This window comes from Phyllobates terribilis, unplaced genomic scaffold (assembly GCF_046119375.1).
Source record: "Phyllobates terribilis strain yellow unplaced genomic scaffold, ASM4611937v1 Scaffold_170__1_contigs__length_4071412, whole genome shotgun sequence".
In the NCBI taxonomy this organism is placed as follows: domain Eukaryota; kingdom Metazoa; phylum Chordata; class Amphibia; order Anura; family Dendrobatidae; genus Phyllobates; species Phyllobates terribilis.
Genome location: NW_027362930.1, coordinates 1,812,353 through 1,826,646, shown reverse-complemented (window position 1 = coordinate 1,826,646; position 14,294 = coordinate 1,812,353). Strand labels below are relative to the sequence as shown.

Here is a 14,294-nt window from a genome sequence, read left to right as displayed (position 1 = left end):
TTGGATTTTTCATGTTCAAAGTTGCAGAAGCCAGATTACAAGCTCATTTTGGTTCAACTTCAGCAACTGTGCATTGCATTGCCATGTAATGTGATGCAATGCTATCTTTCTAGCTCTCCCTTTTTACTTCCTTTTGGATAAACAGACATATTAGGCAAGCATTTTGGAGCTTTCACCTAAATAACTACAGGTGGTGAGATAAGCTGCACAATATAATTGACCTTTCAGTATATTGTTGCACACACACCATCTATTTAGCAAATGCCCTTGTTATCAACAGCAGCCTTTTAAACTCACCTGAGCTAACAGGTATGTGCGCTGCTTACTCTGCTGCGCTTAAAATTTCTTTTTTGGTTTGCTACAATGCCTTTTCTGAAACGTTGTCTCCTTCTGCTGGAACACTGACTTCTTTCATTTAATGCCTGCAGACTATAAAAGAGAACCCAACCCAAAAAGTTTGGTTGATTAGTCTGTGGCATTCTGTTAAACTGTTGCTTATGGCGGTCTCTGTGAGCTTCTCAGCGACATTCAGCCAGCCAGGTATCCTGCCTGCAGTAGATGGAATGTGGCAATGGAACGCTGGCTGCGCGTGTCATAGTAGGCTCTGAGCCTTTATATACCTGTGCACAGCAGCAGCCACCTTCAGTCTGCTGCTGGACAGCCAGCAGCAGCAGCAGCAGGAGAGGTATGTAATCAGGAGCCCTCCTGCTAAGGGTAGACAGCTGCTCGTTCCACCCCACCCCCCGCCTTAATTGGTTCTCCTCCCTTCCAATGGTGTTGAGGCGGGTGGGAACAGCAGGGGGTGAAGGTGCTGTGTTTAAAGAGGTGGAGTTATGCAGATCTAAAACGCGTGGATTGCAGCAGCAGCAAGCCGAAAAGTGCAGGCATGTAAGGGATCTAGAGGTTGACAACATGTCTTCTTAACGGGAGTCCAGGAGCTCATCTCCACAAATGGACTTTTCAGGATCCTTGGGTGGCTCCGTAGTTTGAAACCAATTCTGGTTATCGCTTCTCGGCCTTTTGGCTAAGATCAAGTGTAGTATCTGTTCTTATCAGTTTAATATCTGATACGTCCCCTATCTGGGGACCATATATTAAATGGATTTTTAGAACAGGGAGATGGAAAAAGAGCTTGCTCTGTCCACTCCACGCATTGACCTGGTATTGCAGTATCTCCAGGACCGGTGCACCCCTTCTTTAATGCAGTTTCTAAAATCAGAAAGAATTGAATTCAATGTTTTTTGTTCATTTTGCTTGTTTGTCGGATTTTGGGATGGACTCTTTGGCTTTGCTTTTCTTCTCCTCATTGGATTTTTCATGTTCAAAGTTGCAGAAGCCAGATTACAAGCTCATTTTGGTTCAACTTCAGCAACTGTGCATTGCATTGCCATGTAATGTGATGCAATGCTATCTTTCTAGCTCTCCCTTTTTACTTCCTTTTGGATAAACAGACATATTAGGCAAGCATTTTGGAGCTTTCACCTAAATAACTACAGGTGGTGAGATAAGCTGCACAATATAATTGACCTTTCAGTATATTGTTGCACACACACCATCTATTTAGCAAATGCCCTTGTTATCAACAGCAGCCTTTTAAACTCACCTGAGCTAACAGGTATGTGCGCTGGTTACTCTGCTGCGCTTAAAATTTCTTTTTTGGTTTGCTACAATGCCTTTTCTGAAACGTTGTCTCCTTCTGCTGGAACACTGACTTCTTTCATTTAATGCCTGCAGACTATAAAAGAGAACCCAACCCAAAAAGTTTGGTTGATTAGTCTGTGGCATTCTGTTAAACTGTTGCTTATGGCGGTCTCTGTGAGCTTCTCAGCGACATTCAGCCAGCCAGGTATCCTGCCTGCAGTAGATGGAATGTGGCAATGGAACGCTGGCTGCGCGTGTCATAATAGGCTCTGAGCCTTTATATACCTGTGCACAGCAGCAGCCACCTTCAGTCTGCTGCTGGACAGCCAGCAGCAGCAGCAGCAGGAGAGGTATGTAATCAGGAGCCCTCCTGCTAAGGGTAGACAGCTGCTCGTTCCACCCCACCCCCCGCCTTAATTGGTTCTCCTCCCTTCCAACGGTGTTGAGGCGGGTGGGAACAGCAGGGGGTGAAGGTGCTGTGTTTAAAGAGGTGGAGTTATGCAGATCTAAAACGCGTGGATTGCAGCAGCAGCAAGCCGAAAAGTGCAGGCATGTAAGGGATCTAGAGGTTGACAACATGTCTTCTTAACGGGAATCCAGGAGCTCATCTCCACAAATGGACTTTTCAGGATCCTTGGGTGGCTCCGTAGTTTGAAACCAATTCTGGTTATCGCTTCTCGGCCTTTTGGCTAAGATCAAGTGTAGTATCTGTTCTTATCAGTTTAATATCTGATACGTCCCCTATCTGGGGACCATATATTAAATGGATTTTTAGAACAGGGAGATGGAAAAAGAGCTTGCTCTGTCCACTCCACGCATTGACCTGGTATTGCAGTATCTCCAGGACCAGTGCACCCCTTCTTTAATGCAGTTTCTAAAATCAGAAAGAATTGAATTCAATGTTTTTTGTTCATTTTGCTTGTTTGTCGGATTTTGGGATGGACTCTTTGGCTTTGCTTTTCTTCTCCTCATTGGATTTTTCATGTTCAAAGTTGCAGAAGCCAGATTACAAGCTCATTTTGGTTCAACTTCAGCAACTGTGCATTGCATTGCCATGTAATGTGATGCAATGCTATCTTTCTAGCTCTCCCTTTTTACTTCCTTTTGGATAAACAGACATATTAGGCAAGCATTTTGGAGCTTTCACCTAAATAACTACAGGTGGTGAGATAAGCTGCACAATATAATTGACCTTTCAGTATATTGTTGCACACACACCATCTATTTAGCAAATGCCCTTGTTATCAACAGCAGCCTTTTAAACTCACCTGAGCTAACAGGTATGTGCGCTGGTTACTCTGCTGCGCTTAAAATTTCTTTTTTGGTTTGCTACAATGCCTTTTCTGAAACGTTGTCTCCTTCTGCTGGGACACTGACTTCTTTCATTTAATGCCTGCAGACTATAAAAGAGAACCCAACCCAAAAAGTTTGGTTGATTAGTCTGTGGCATTCTGTTAAACTGTTGCTTATGGCGGTCTCTGTGAGCTTCTCAGCGACATTCAGCCAGCCAGGTATCCTGCCTGCAGTAGATGGAATGTGGCAATGGAACGCTGGCTGCGCGTGTCATAATAGGCTCTGAGCCTTTATATACCTGTGCACAGCAGCAGCCATCTTCAGTCTGCTGCTGGACAGCCAGCAGCAGCAGCAGCAGGAGAGGTATGTAATCAGGAGCCCTCCTGCTAAGGGTAGACAGCTGCTCGTTCCACCCCACCCCCCGCCTTAATTGGTTCTCCTCCCTTCCAACGGTGTTGAGGCGGGTGGGAACAGCAGGGGGTGAAGGTGCTGTGTTTAAAGAGGTGGAGTTATGCAGATCTAAAACGCGTGGATTGCAGCAGCAGCAAGCCAAAAAGTGCAGGCATGTAAGGGATCTAGAGGTTGACAACATGTCTTCTTAACGGGAGTCCAGGAGCTCATCTCCACAAATGGACTTTTCAGGATCCTTGGGTGGCTCCGTAGTTTGAAACCAATTCTGGTTATCGCTTCTCGGCCTTTTGGCTAAGATCAAGTGTAGTATCTGTTCTTATCAGTTTAATATCTGATACGTCCCCTATCTGGGGACCATATATTAAATGGATTTTTAGAACAGGGAGATGGAAAAAGAGCTTGCTCTGTCCACTCCACGCATTGACCTGGTATTGCAGTATCTCCAGGACCGGTGCACCCCTTCTTTAATGCAGTTTCTAAAATCAGAAAGAATTGAATTCAATGTTTTTTGTTCATTTTGCTTGTTTGTCGGATTTTGGGATGGACTCTTTGGCTTTGCTTTTCTTCTCCTCATTGGATTTTTCATGTTCAAAGTTGCAGAAGCCAGATTACAAGCTCATTTTGGTTCAACTTCAGCAACTGTGCATTGCATTGCCATGTAATGTGATGCAATGCTATCTTTCTAGCTCTCCCTTTTTACTTCCTTTTGGATAAACAGACATATTAGGCAAGCATTTTGGAGCTTTCACCTAAATAACTACAGGTGGTGAGATAAGCTGCACAATATAATTGACCTTTCAGTATATTGTTGCACACACACCATCTATTTAGCAAATGCCCTTGTTATCAACAGCAGCCTTTTAAACTCACCTGAGCTAACAGGTATGTGCGCTGGTTACTCTGCTGCGCTTAAAATTTCTTTTTTGGTTTGCTACAATGCCTTTTCTGAAACGTTGTCTCCTTCTGCTGGAACACTGACTTCTTTCATTTAATGCCTGCAGACTATAAAAGAGAACCCAACCCAAAAAGTTTGGTTGATTAGTCTGTGGCATTCTGTTAAACTGTTGCTTATGGCGGTCTCTGTGAGCTTCTCAGCGACATTCAGCCAGCCAGGTATCCTGCCTGCAGTAGATGGAATGTGGCAATGGAACGCTGGCTGCGCGTGTCATAATAGGCTCTGAGCCTTTATATACCTGTGCACAGCAGCAGCCACCTTCAGTCTGCTGCTGGACAGCCAGCAGCAGCAGCAGCAGGAGAGGTATGTAATCAGGAGCCCTCCTGCTAAGGGTAGACAGCTGCTCGTTCCACCCCACCCCCCGCCTTAATTGGTTCTCCTCCCTTCCAACGGTGTTGAGGCGGGTGGGAACAGCAGGGGGTGAAGGTGCTGTGTTTAAAGAGGTGGAGTTATGCAGATCTAAAACGCGTGGATTGCAGCAGCAGCAAGCCGAAAAGTGCAGGCATGTAAGGGATCTAGAGGTTGACAACATGTCTTCTTAACGGGAGTCCAGGAGCTCATCTCCACAAATGGACTTTTCAGGATCCTTGGGAGGCTCCGTAGTTTGAAACCAATTCTGGTTATCGCTTCTCGGCCTTTTGGCTAAGATCAAGTGTAGTATCTGTTCTTATCAGTTTAATATCTGATACGTCCCCTATCTGGGGACCATATATTAAATGGATTTTTAGAACAGGGAGATGGAAAAAGAGCTTGCTCTGTCCACTCCACGCATTGACCTGGTATTGCAGTATCTCCAGGACCGGTGCACCCCTTCTTTAATGCAGTTTCTAAAATCAGAAAGAATTGAATTCAATGTTTTTTGTTCATTTTGCTTGTTTGTCGGATTTTGGAATGGACTCTTTGGCTTTGCTTTTCTTCTCCTCATTGGATTTTTCATGTTCAAAGTTGCAGAAGCCAGATTACAAGCTCATTTTGGTTCAACTTCAGCAACTGTGCATTGCATTGCCATGTAATGTGATGCAATGCTATCTTTCTAGCTCTCCCTTTTTACTTCCTTTTGGATAAACAGACATATTAGGCAAGCATTTTGGAGCTTTCACCTAAATTACTACAGGTGGTGAGATAAGCTGCACAATATAATTGACCTTTCAGTATATTGTTGCACACACACCATCTATTTAGCAAATGCCCTTGTTATCAACAGCAGCCTTTTAAACTCACCTGAGCTAACAGGTATGTGCGCTGGTTACTCTGCTGCGCTTAAAATTTCTTTTTTGGTTTGCTACAATGCCTTTTCTGAAACGTTGTCTCCTTCTGCTGGAACACTGACTTCTTTCATTTAATGCCTGCAGACTATAAAAGAGAACCCAACCCAAAAAGTTTGGTTGATTAGTCTGTGGCATTCTGTTAAACTGTTGCTTATGGCGGTCTCTGTGAGCTTCTCAGCGACATTCAGCCAGCCAGGTATCCTGCCTGCAGTAGATGGAATGTGGCAATGGAACGCTGGCTGCGCGTGTCATAATAGGCTCTGAGCCTTTATATACCTGTGCACAGCAGCAGCCACCTTCAGTCTGCTGCTGGACAGCCAGCAGCAGCAGCAGCAGGAGAGGTATGTAATCAGGAGCCCTCCTGCTAAGGGTAGACAGCTGCTCGTTCCACCCCACCCCCCGCCTTACTTGTTTCTCCTCCCTTCCAACGGTGTTGAGGCGGGTGGGAACAGCAGGGGGTGAAGGTGCTGTGTTTAAAGAGGTGGAGTTATGCAGATCTAAAACGCGTGGATTGCAGCAGCAGCAAGCCGAAAAGTGCAGGCATGTAAGGGATCTAGAGGTTGACAACATGTCTTCTTAACGGGAGTCCAGGAGCTCATCTCCACAAATGGACTTTTCAGGATCCTTGGGTGGCTCCGTAGTTTGAAACCAATTCTGGTTATCGCTTCTCGGCCTTTTGGCTAAGATCAAGTGTAGTATCTGTTCTTATCAGTTTAATATCTGATACGTCCCCTATCTGGGGACCATATATTAAATGGATTTTTAGAACAGGGAGATGGAAAAAGAGCTTGCTTTGTCCACTCCACGCATTGACCTGGTATTGCAGTATCTCCAGGACCGGTGCACCCCTTCTTTAATGCAGTTTCTAAAATCAGAAAGAATTGAATTCAATGTTTTTTGTTCATTTTGCTTGTTTGTCGGATTTTGGGATGGACTCTTTGGCTTTGCTTTTCTTCTCCTCATTGGATTTTTCATGTTCAAAGTTGCAGAAGCCAGATTACAAGCTCATTTTGGTTCAACTTCAGCAACTGTGCATTGCATTGCCATGTAATGTGATGCAATGCTATCTTTCTAGCTCTCCCTTTTTACTTCCTTTTGGATAAACAGACATATTAGGCAAGCATTTTGGAGCTTTCACCTAAATAACTACAGGTGGTGAGATAAGCTGCACAATATAATTGACCTTTCAGTATATTGTTGCACACACACCATCTATTTAGCAAATGCCCTTGTTATCAACAGCAGCCTTTTAAACTCACCTGAGCTAACAGGTATGTGCGCTGGTTACTCTGCTGCGCTTAAAATTTCTTTTTTGGTTTGCTACAATGCCTTTTCTGAAACGTTGTCTCCTTCTGCTGGAACACTGACTTCTTTCATTTAATGCCTGCAGACTATAAAAGAGAACCCAACCCAAAAAGTTTGGTTGATTAGTCTGTGGCATTCTGTTAAACTGTTGCTTATGGCGGTCTCTGTGAGCTTCTCAGCGACATTCAGCCAGCCAGGTATCCTGCCTGCAGTAGATGGAATGTGGCAATGGAACGCTGGCTGCGCGTGTCATAATAGGCTCTGAGCCTTTATATACCTGTGCACAGCAGCAGCCACCTTCAGTCTGCTGCTGGACAGCCAGCAGCAGCAGCAGCAGGAGAGGTATGTAATCAGGAGCCCTCCTGCTAAGGGTAGACAGCTGCTCGTTCCACCCCACCCCCCGCCTTAATTGGTTCTCCTCCCTTCCAACGGTGTTGAGGCGGGTGGGAACAGCAGGGGGTGAAGGTGCTGTGTTTAAAGAGGTGGAGTTATGCAGATCTAAAACGCGTGGATTGCAGCAGCAGCAAGCCGAAAAGTGCAGGCATGTAAGGGATCTAGAGGTTGACAACATGTCTTCTTAACGGGAGTCCAGGAGCTCATCTCCACAAATGGACTTTTCAGGATCCTTGGGTGGCTCCGTAGTTTGAAACTAATTCTGGTTATCGCTTCTCGGCCTTTTGGCTAAGATCAAGTGTAGTATCTGTTCTTATCAGTTTAATATCTGATACGTCCCCTATCTGGGGACCATATATTAAATGGATTTTTAGAACAGGGAGATGGAAAAAGAGCTTGCTCTGTCCACTCCACGCATTGACCTGGTATTGCAGTATCTCCAGGACCGGTGCACCCCTTTTTTAATGCAGTTTCTAAAATCAGAAAGAATTGAATTCAATGTTTTTTGTTCATTTTGCTTGTTTGTCGGATTTTGGGATGGACTCTTTGGCTTTGCTTTTCTTCTCCTCATTGGATTTTTCATGTTCAAAGTTGCAGAAGCCAGATTACAAGCTCATTTTGGTTCAACTTCAGCAACTGTGCATTGCATTGCCATGTAATGTGATGCAATGCTATCTTTCTAGCTCTCCCTTTTTACTTCCTTTTGGATAAACAGACATATTAGGCAAGCATTTTGGAGCTTTCACCTAAATAACTACAGGTGGTGAGATAAGCTGCACAATATAATTGACCTTTCAGTATATTGTTGCACACACACCATCTATTTAGCAAATGCCCTTGTTATCAACAGCAGCCTTTTAAACTCACCTGAGCTAACAGGTATGTGCGCTGGTTACTCTGCTGCGCTTAAAATTTCTTTTTTGGTTTGCTACAATGCCTTTTCTGAAACGTTGTCTCCTTCTGCTGGAACACTGACTTCTTTCATTTAATGCCTGCAGACTATAAAAGAGAACCCAACCCAAAAAGTTTGGTTGATTAGTCTGTGGCATTCTGTTAAACTGTTGCTTATGGCGGTCTCTGTGAGCTTCTCAGCGACATTCAGCCAGCCAGGTATCCTGCCTGCAGTAGATGGAATGTGGCAATGGAACGCTGGCTGCGCGTGTCATAATAGGCTCTGAGCCTTTATATACCTGTGCACAGCAGCAGCCACCTTCAGTCTGCTGCTGGACAGCCAGCAGCAGCAGCAGCAGGAGAGGTATGTAATCAGGAGCCCTCCTGCTAAGGGTAGACAGCTGCTCGTTCCACCCCACCCCCCGCCTTAATTGGTTCTCCTCCCTTCCAACGGTGTTGAGGCGGGTGGGAACAGCAGGGGGTGAAGGTGCTGTGTTTAAAGAGGTGGAGTTATGCAGATCTAAAACGCGTGGATTGCAGCAGCAGCAAGCCGAAAAGTGCAGGCATGTAAGGGATCTAGAGGTTGACAACATGTCTTCTTAACGGGAGTCCAGGAGCTCATCTCCACAAATGGACTTTTCAGGATCCTTGGGTGGCTCCGTAGTTTGAAACCAATTCTGGTTATCGCTTCTCAGCCTTTTGGCTAAGATCAAGTGTAGTATCTGTTCTTATCAGTTTAATATCTGATACGTCCCCTATCTGGGGACCATATATTAAATGGATTTTTAGAACAGGGAGATGGAAAAAGAGCTTGCTCTGTCCACTCCACGCATTGACCTGGTATTGCAGTATCTCCAGGACCGGTGCACCCCTTCTTTAATGCAGTTTCTAAAATCAGAAAGAATTGAATTCAATGTTTTTTGTTCATTTTGCTTGTTTGTCGGATTTTGGGATGGACTCTTTGGCTTTGCTTTTCTTCTCCTCATTGGATTTTTCATGTTCAAAGTTGCAGAAGCCAGATTACAAGCTCATTTTGGTTCAACTTCAGCAACTGTGCATTGCATTGCCATGTAATGTGATGCAATGCTATCTTTCTAGCTCTCCCTTTTTACTTCCTTTTGGATAAACAGACATATTAGGCAAGCATTTTGGAGCTTTCACCTAAATAACTACAGGTGGTGAGATAAGCTGCACAATATAATTGACCTTTCAGTATATTGTTGCACACACACCATCTATTTAGCAAATGCCCTTGTTATCAACAGCAGCCTTTTAAACTCACCTGAGCTAACAGGTATGTGCGCTGGTTACTCTGCTGCGCTTAAAATTTCTTTTTTGGTTTGCTACAATGCCTTTTCTGAAACGTTGTCTCCTTCTGCTGGAACACTGACTTCTTTCATTTAATGCCTGCAGACTATAAAAGAGAACCCAACCCAAAAAGTTTGGTTGATTAGTCTGTGGCATTCTGTTAAACTGTTGCTTATGGCGGTCTCTGTGAGCTTTTCAGCGACATTCAGCCAGCCAGGTATCCTGCCTGCAGTAGATGGAATGTGGCAATGGAACGCTGGCTGCGCGTGTCATAATAGGCTCTGAGCCTTTATATACCTGTGCACAGCAGCAGCCACCTTCAGTCTGCTGCTGGACAGCCAGCAGCAGCAGCAGCAGGAGAGGTATGTAATCAGGAGCCCTCCTGCTAAGGGTAGACAGCTGCTCGTTCCACCCCACCCCCCGCCTTAATTGGTTCTCCTCCCTTCCAACGGTGTTGAGGCGGGTGGGAACAGCAGGGGGTGAAGGTGCTGTGTTTAAAGAGGTGGAGTTATGCAGATCTAAAACGCGTGGATTGCAGCAGCAGCAAGCCGAAAAGTGCAGGCATGTAAGGGATCTACAGGTTGACAACATGTCTTCTTAACGGGAGTCCAGGAGCTCATCTCCACAAATGGACTTTTCAGGATCCTTGGGTGGCTCCGTAGTTTGAAACCAATTCTGGTTATCGCTTCTCGGCCTTTTGGCTAAGATCAAGTGTAGTATCTGTTCTTATCAGTTTAATATCTGATACGTCCCCTATCTGGGGACCATATATTAAATGGATTTTTAGAACAGGGAGATGGAAAAAGAGCTTGCTCTGTCCACTCCACGCATTGACCTGGTATTTCAGTATCTCCAGGACCGGTGCACCCCTTCTTTAATGCAGTTTCTAAAATCAGAAAGAATTGAATTCAATGTTTTTTGTTCATTTTGCTTGTTTGTCGGATTTTGGGATGGACTCTTTGGCTTTGCTTTTCTTCTCCTCATTGGATTTTTCATGTTCAAAGTTGCAGAAGCCAGATTACAAGCTCATTTTGGTTCAACTTCAGCAACTGTGCATTGCATTGCCATGTAATGTGATGCAATGCTATCTTTCTAGCTCTCCCTTTTTACTTCCTTTTGGATAAACAGACATATTAGGCAAGCATTTTGGAGCTTTCACCTAAATAACTACAGGTGGTGAGATAAGCTGCACAATATAATTGACCTTTCAGTATATTGTTGCACACACACCATCTATTTAGCAAATGCCCTTGTTATCAACAGCAGCCTTTTAAACTCACCTGAGCTAACAGGTATGTGCGCTGGTTACTCTGCTGCGCTTAAAATTTCTTTTTTGGTTTGCTACAATGCCTTTTCTGAAACGTTGTCTCCTTCTGCTGGAACACTGACTTCTTTCATTTAATGCCTGCAGACTATAAAAGAGAACCCAACCCAAAAAGTTTGGTTGATTAGTCTGTGGCATTCTGTTAAACTGTTGCTTATGGCGGTCTCTGTGAGCTTCTCAGCGACATTCAGCCAGCCAGGTATCCTGCCTGCAGTAGATGGAATGTGGCAATGGAACGCTGGCTGCGCGTGTCATAATAGGCTCTGAGCCTTTATATACCTGTGCACAGCAGCAGCCACCTTCAGTCTGCTGCTGGACAGCCAGCAGCAGCAGCAGCAGGAGAGGTATGTAATCAGGAGCCCTCCTGCTAAGGGTAGACAGCTGCTCGTTCCACCCCACCCCCCGCCTTAATTGGTTCTCCTCCCTTCCAATGGTGTTGAGGCGGGTGGGAACAGCAGGGGGTGAAGGTGCTGTGTTTAAAGAGGTGGAGTTATGCAGATCTAAAACGCGTGGATTGCAGCAGCAGCAAGCCGAAAAGTGCAGGCATGTAAGGGATCTAGAGGTTGACAACATGTCTTCTTAACGGGAGTCCAGGAGCTCATCTCCACAAATGGACTTTTCAGGATCCTTGGGTGGCTCCGTAGTTTGAAACCAATTCTGGTTATCGCTTCTCGGCCTTTTGGCACGATCCTTGTGATTGGTGTCAGGAGGCAGGTTCGTGATCACTGGAATTCTTTCTCGGCCTTTTCCGATTGGAACTGCTGCTATTGGGAAGGAAGGAAGGTGTTTCTCGTACCTTTCGGCGTGGAAGGAATTCTGGATCGTGGAGGAGGATTTCTTCAGGACTGGAGTTCTGGACGCTGCTGAACAGAAGGGATCGAGTCTGGTGCTGTTATTTTTGGACGTCATCGGGCTTTCTTTTGAATTTTCTCTGTGTGGAAATGGAGATGAATTTGGATCAGGACGATGCCTACATGAAGGACACCATCCGGTTTGTGGTGAGTGTGGAATTTAGGCAAGTTAAAAACTTGGACTTTTTGTACAGGAAAGTCTTTACTCCTATCTTGCATATCAGCAAGGATGAGTACTTTTGTGTTCAGTCATTTTCTAACAGAGGAGTACACGATGTGACTTTGAGAGGTGCTGGTGTATGTGAGAGGGTTTTTTCCAGTTTTAGATATGCTGCAGCCTGTGAGCATAGTGAGGTATTGGAAGGAATTTCAGCCACGCCTCGCTTTCAATTTGATCAAAGGATGCTAACAATACATATGTATAACCCTTTCATATCTGATGAGCAAGTGACTTCATACTTAAGAAGGTTTTGCTCCGTATTAATTATGAAAAAACGTTGTACGACTGGTTTTGGGGCCTGGAACGGCAAGAGACTGTATCAGGTCGTTTTTAAAAAGGACCCGTCAGTGGAGGGGGGTGTCTTAAGACCCCCACCAGTCGTGTTCATAAATAGAGATAGAGGCTTTTTGTTTTTTTCTAATATGCCACCATATTGTAAACGATGTCGGAAATATGGCCATATGGATGAAAATTGCGCCCCTTGTGAAGTATGTTCTGGCCCGGTTCATCAGGCGAGAGAGTGCCCAATGCAAGCCAGGCAAACATCTGAGGCTGATGCTGAAGATAAACAAGGGGATGGTGGGCAGATGGAGGATGGAGGATCAGAAAGTTCTTCTAATGTGGCGCAGGAAGTAGAGGTTCTGGCACCTCTAAGTAATAGAGAAAAAAGAGAAGAGAGGAAGAAAGCTGAAGAAAAGAAGAAAGAAGAAAGGAAGAAGGAAGAAAAGAAGAAGGAAGTAAAGAAGAAGGAAGAAAAGAAGAAGGAAGACAAGAAGAAGGAAGACAAGAAGAAAGAAGATAAAAAGAAAGAAGGAGAGAGGAAAGAAGATGGAAGAGAGGAAGGAACATTGGAAGAGGAAAAGGAGGGGCAACAAGGTATTGTGGATACAGTTGCTGCTCTGGCGGTATTATCAGAGATGTCGTCAGGGATTCCTTGTGCCCAGGAAAATATGGACTTAAGTTCAAAATCTTTGAAAAGGAGTACATGGGAAGAAGAGCAACAGGAGATCATGGAGGACTTGGGTGGGAAAAAATCTCGTGGTGACGCGTCTTCTTTGTTTGGGGATGTATCTCCCTCAAGTTCTTCTGATCAAGAATCCTTAATTGTGGATGTGAAATCACCTTTGGTAGATGAGGGCGGAGGGATTAGCCCTGGGCCTATTACTAGAAGATGATTACTGTTGTATCCCTGAATGTTCAGGGGTTGAACAATTTATACAAACGCACTGCATTATATGATTTTTTGAATAATGAGAAATGCGATTTTATTTTTTTACAAGAATGTAATTTAGAAAGGAAAATGAGCTATGAATATTTACGTGGAATATGGAAGGGTAACATGGTTTTTTCTGGTGGGAATGAATTGAAAAGTGATGGGGTGGGTTTTTTGTGCTCTAGTGAGTGGGAGGTGGTGAAGTATGAGGAAATTTACCCTGGTCGTATTCTATGTGTAGAAGTAATGAGGGAGGGTAAAAGGGTGCGTTGTTTTAATATTTATGCTCATACTGAGAAAAATCAAAGATTACATTTATTCGAGATTTTACAGCTTTTTTTATCAGGTGCGGATCCGATTTTAATTGGTGGGGATTTTAACTGCCAGTTAAATAATGTACGGGATGGGTCGGTAACCTGCCTTAAGAACATAATTTCTGCCTTCAGTTTAAAGGATGCATGGGCTATGGATGGTAGTAAAAAAGAATTTGAAGTTACGTGGTCAAACAGAGGTTTTACGTCTAGGATTGATCACTTTTTTATGTCTGATTCTTTTAAATGTTCCTCTTTTAAGACAAGTATTAATCCTTTTTCGGATCATAAGTTATTGGGATGCACTTTAGCAATAGACCCTTGCGGTAAGAAAAAACCTTCGCATTGGAAACTGAATGTTTCTTTATTACAGGGGGAGAATTTTAAAGAAGACTTTAAGGTTTTTTATAATGAATTAAAACTTAACAAAAAGGGTTTTAAGTGTATTTTAGACTGGTGGGATTTTATGAAGGATAAGATCAGAACCTTCTTTGTTAAATTGGGAAAGAGGAAAGCGTATGAGAAAAGGCAGTTTTATGATGCGTTAAATGCTAATTTGCAGTGTTATTATTATTTTCAAAACAATGGAGTTAATATGGACAGCAGTATTAGTGAGGTAAAGGAGAAAATTCAGAATGCACTAAAAGAGAAGGGAAAAGAAATCATCTTCAACTCTAGGGTAAAGGTCCTGGATGAGGATGAGAAATGCACTAAGTTTTTCTTTAAAAAAATATGTGGAAAAAAGGATTTTATTGAGGTCTTAGAGGGTGAGGTGAGCCCAGAAGGGAAAGCATTGCAGGCCAAAATATTTTATGATGATCTGTTTTCTCGAAAAAAGATTGATGAATCATTGAAAAACCATTTTTTAGAGGTTCTGGATAAAGCTCTTAGTGAGGAAGAAAAATTACTT

The 14,294-nt window shown here is 43.9% G+C and overlaps 8 non-coding genes across 8 annotated transcripts; all 8 read left to right on the top strand.

Annotated features, from left to right (window-relative positions):
* Nucleotides 1-1,004: 1,004 nt before the first annotated feature.
* Nucleotides 1,005-1,195, top strand: LOC141211190 (U2 spliceosomal RNA). The gene has a single exon (XR_012281172.1). It is a non-coding gene; the product is annotated as a U2 spliceosomal RNA (small nuclear RNA).
* Nucleotides 1,196-2,310: 1,115 nt separating this feature from the next.
* Nucleotides 2,311-2,501, top strand: LOC141211284 (U2 spliceosomal RNA). Its single transcript, XR_012281263.1, has one exon. It is a non-coding gene; the product is annotated as a U2 spliceosomal RNA (small nuclear RNA).
* A 1,115-nt stretch (nt 2,502-3,616) lies between these two features.
* On the top strand, nt 3,617-3,807 carry LOC141211189 (U2 spliceosomal RNA). The gene has a single exon (XR_012281171.1). It is a non-coding gene; the product is annotated as a U2 spliceosomal RNA (small nuclear RNA).
* A 1,115-nt stretch (nt 3,808-4,922) lies between these two features.
* Nucleotides 4,923-5,113, top strand: LOC141211187 (U2 spliceosomal RNA). The gene has a single exon (XR_012281170.1). It is a non-coding gene; the product is annotated as a U2 spliceosomal RNA (small nuclear RNA).
* Nucleotides 5,114-6,228: 1,115 nt separating this feature from the next.
* LOC141211460 (U2 spliceosomal RNA) lies at nt 6,229-6,419 on the top strand. The gene has a single exon (XR_012281434.1). It is a non-coding gene; the product is annotated as a U2 spliceosomal RNA (small nuclear RNA).
* A 1,115-nt stretch (nt 6,420-7,534) lies between these two features.
* On the top strand, nt 7,535-7,725 carry LOC141211186 (U2 spliceosomal RNA). Its single transcript, XR_012281169.1, has one exon. It is a non-coding gene; the product is annotated as a U2 spliceosomal RNA (small nuclear RNA).
* Nucleotides 7,726-8,840: 1,115 nt separating this feature from the next.
* LOC141211445 (U2 spliceosomal RNA) lies at nt 8,841-9,031 on the top strand. Its single transcript, XR_012281419.1, has one exon. It is a non-coding gene; the product is annotated as a U2 spliceosomal RNA (small nuclear RNA).
* A 1,115-nt stretch (nt 9,032-10,146) lies between these two features.
* LOC141211453 (U2 spliceosomal RNA) lies at nt 10,147-10,337 on the top strand. Its single transcript, XR_012281427.1, has one exon. It is a non-coding gene; the product is annotated as a U2 spliceosomal RNA (small nuclear RNA).
* Nucleotides 10,338-14,294: the final 3,957 nt, after the last annotated feature.